This window comes from Carya illinoinensis, chromosome 4 (assembly GCF_018687715.1).
Source record: "Carya illinoinensis cultivar Pawnee chromosome 4, C.illinoinensisPawnee_v1, whole genome shotgun sequence".
NCBI classification, from domain to species: Eukaryota; Viridiplantae; Streptophyta; class Magnoliopsida; order Fagales; family Juglandaceae; genus Carya; species Carya illinoinensis.
Genome location: NC_056755.1, coordinates 3,060,726 through 3,064,422, shown reverse-complemented (window position 1 = coordinate 3,064,422; position 3,697 = coordinate 3,060,726). Strand labels below are relative to the sequence as shown.

Here is a 3,697-nt window from a genome sequence, read left to right as displayed (position 1 = left end):
TTTTCCCTATATTTGGGTGGATTATTTTATCTTTATTTTTCATGAGAGTATTCCCCGATATATATCCACATATAATTGAATTAATTGATGATATATCTGTGAGATTATTCAATATATATGATTCAATCCAACACCATTTCAATCCAAATAATGTTGAAGTAGAATCAAGCCCTCAAGCAATTAACAGTAACTCAGTGGAGCAAGAAGACAGCGGTGGCGAGCCAACGGAGCAAGAGGATGTAGGGGTTTGATGCTGTCACGTGTGTGATAGCTGCTGAGCACGATCTCAAAGCAAATGGGCCGAGTTGGGCTTCTTGTATTATGAGCCCAAGCATCACGAGTTCAGTCCAATAATTGTTTTAAGTTGGTTGGTCCAGTCATTATGATAAGTTCAATTGTCGAGTCGGTTCAAGAGTCCAATCAATTATTTAGCACACGATTGAGTTGAAGATTTAGTTCAGTGGCGAATTATCCGGTCTTGAGAAACTGTCTTCAGTATTATTGAGTGCGTGGGTCTATTTTAACAGACACTAGTTCCATTATTTATAGCAAGTAATTGTTATAATGGCCCGGTTGTTCTGTTAATCTTTATTGTATTTATTCTCCAGTACTGGTAATGAAAGGGCAAAGTTCAGTTGCAGAAGACTTGTGTTGGAGGCCTTGGTTTCCTCGAATTCACCTTATCTCTCATATTTTATTTTACTTTCATTGACAACAGATGCCTTATTCTATATTAATGCAAGGTTGGTTCTTCATCTTTTTCTTCTTTCTTCCTTGTCTGTGTGTGTTTTTGTAACTACATAACTGCTTTATTCTAGAGTGAGGTGAGATATATTCTGTGATAATTTGCTTTTAATATACTGTTGTTGTTTGCTTGAGATACATTTAATTCTGACAATGTACGAGATGTGATCTCGATTCGAGATGATTTTCTGTCCGTACGTATTTGTGGGTTCTGTAGATCCTGCAGGATAAATTTTCCTAGCATGTGATTTAACACCTCACCAAAATGCAGTTATGGGATTTCCTTTTGTTAGATCTCTCCCTTTCAATGATGATTTACTACCTCATCCTCCTCTACAACTTTCTCTCCTTCCTCCTTCCCTCAAAACCCCCGCTTCTGCCGCCGCCTCAGCTCGCTACTTTTCAGGCCCAGAAACCCAAAAATGGTCTTATACCACTGGAGTCTCAAGATGCCCCTCTAAATTCTTCTTCTTCTTCGTTGGCCTTTGTGATATGCCCCACTCTGGCATATGCCAACACCCTCTAGCACGAGGAGAGGCTGCTGAATCGGTTCCGGAGAGAAGTCATGAGAGCCGGTGTTATTCATGAGTGTAAGCGCAGGAGGTTCTTCGAAAATAAGCAGGACGAGAAGAAGCGGAGGAACCGGGAGGCCGTTAAGCGCAACAAAAAGAGGCCTCTGCCTTTTTTGTCTCTCTTAATTTATTCTACTTTGGTGTTATTTCGATTTTTTTTTTTTTTTGTTAAATGGGTTTGGCTTTGTCGAGTGTTTAGCTAATCAAGCGCTTGGTTTTATTTCTCTCTATGATGTTCTTATGATTCTCTTCATTAGGTTGCAAATGGTGTTAATAGATTTTGGTCACTTTAGGTTCAATTTGATTGCTATTTGTTGTTAGTTTTGCTGAATCTTGGATTTGTTGGCTTAATATGTGGGATTTTTGTAGCACTAAGGCTACTCCGTCTCCCTGTTCTGTTGCCCTTAAAACCCAGCCACCGTGTAGGGATCAGTTGCGTCTTTCGTGGAGTACAAAGTCCATATACTTCCATTTAAAATGGGTAAAAGAAAGTTCAATCTAGTAATCACTATAAATGACATTATGTGGGTAAGGTTTGGGATCCTGAGAAATTCCAGTAATTTAAATTTTCTTTTCTATAAGTGACCAGCTCAGAGTTATTTATTATGTGTGATGCTTTGAAACGTCTATCTATGACCCTAGTTGGGCTGACTAGTTTAAACACGAAATTATAATACTATAAGTCCTTTTAGTTTACCCTGGAGAATTATTGCCCGATGTTAATCAATGTATCTATGTTCTGTATATATCTTTTTTTTTCCCTCTTGGTAAGGAGGAAATGTTTGTTTGAAATTGGTTTTGTCTCAAATTTGGTTTAGTGAATTTTGTTCTGATTGATAGGGTGCTAATCTTTGGCGTTCATAGTCAGGCATATAATTTTCACAATTGTGATTCATATTCTTGTGTTCTTTAGACCCTGCAGGATAAATTTTACTAGCTTGTGATTTAACACCTCACCAGCATGCAGTTATGTAGAGTTCCTTCTGTTAGATCTCTCCCTTACGATGATTATTTACTGCTCGTCTGTCTCGTTCTATAACCAGGCGCCCCCAATTAAGAACTCCACCAGTGACCAAGCCATAAGCCACAACAAACAAGAAGGAAGATGATGAGGATAATTGGGATCTGCCTGAAGAGGGAGACATCCCCTATTAACTGCATTCAACGTGCCTTCAATTTAGAAAACTCTTCACCTTTTGAGTGCAAGAATCTCTTGGTCCATGTAAATGGCATGAAGTGAATCATGTTCTTTGACAGAATGCATTATCCCTTTTGTATTGTTGTTTATGTATGAAGATTTTGATTTTTGCGTCCATCTGAACGCACTTTATGTTAGCTATTTATCTATCAGCTATATAGGAGTGCTACCAATGTCAGGCATAAGGACGGAGTCTTCCTTTGGAAAATAACGCTTTCTTTTTCCTTTCTCAACTGAAAAATAGAAGGTAAGTTAGTCTTATATATATGGTTGAGGCCCCTCTCATTTGACAAAGCATTAAGGATCAAGCAGCGAGAGATAATATATAATATCCCCATCAAAGGCTGACCTTGCAGGAGGTCTAGTTTGACTCAATTGCTTTGGGGGGAGAGTACTTCTGATGGATATACCAATTATTTTTTCGAGCGTTCTTCCAAACTCTTCCCTTATCTATGTCTGTTCTTAGCCATACTTGTGTCTTTTGGAGCACGTAGAAAATTGAAGAAAAAAAAAAATCTATTTCGCGTCCTGTTGGTCTCTGTGGCGGAACCAACAATTTTTTTTAGGAGGGTTAACTTTTCTATCACACGAGATGTTTTTGTAAAATGAAAAAATATTACAAAATTATAGAGTATATATAAAATTAAATCTCGATAATTTGCTAAAAAATGTAGAAAGAAAACTTTAAAAACACAACTTAATGTTTGTTTTAGATTTTTGACAATAATATTTTATAAAATAATATTCATCCATTATTATTTTTGTAAATATGAAATATTTATAAATTATTTTCTTCGTATAAACTATTAAGTGATCTTTTGGAATACTACATGTCATTCTAATATTTAAGCTAGTTTATCAAATTTCATGTAAAATTTATCTATTTTGGTGTCACATTAAGTATATAATACTACAACTGAGACCTTAAGTAAACATTTCTTTGCTCAATGAAGTTTACATGATAAATCATCTCTATTATTTTTCATATAAATCATCAATTTTAAATAATTTTTCTGATATTTTCACTTTTGATTCTATATTAAAAAACTTAATATTGCATAATAAAAAACTTTAAGGTCAATGTTAATTATTTATCATTTCTCCTATTATTAATTTTAATTTAATTTTAGTGTGCCACATCCTTAAAAATAGATAATATATAGAAATTATACAAAATCTAAGG

At 35.3% G+C, this 3,697-nt stretch overlaps 1 long non-coding RNA gene across 1 annotated transcript; it reads left to right on the top strand.

Moving 5' to 3' along the window:
* On the top strand, positions 1-2,670 carry LOC122307030. The gene is made up of 2 exons (XR_006241617.1): positions 1-743; positions 2,360-2,670. It is a non-coding gene; the product is annotated as an uncharacterized LOC122307030 (long non-coding RNA).
* Positions 2,671-3,697: the final 1,027 nt, after the last annotated feature.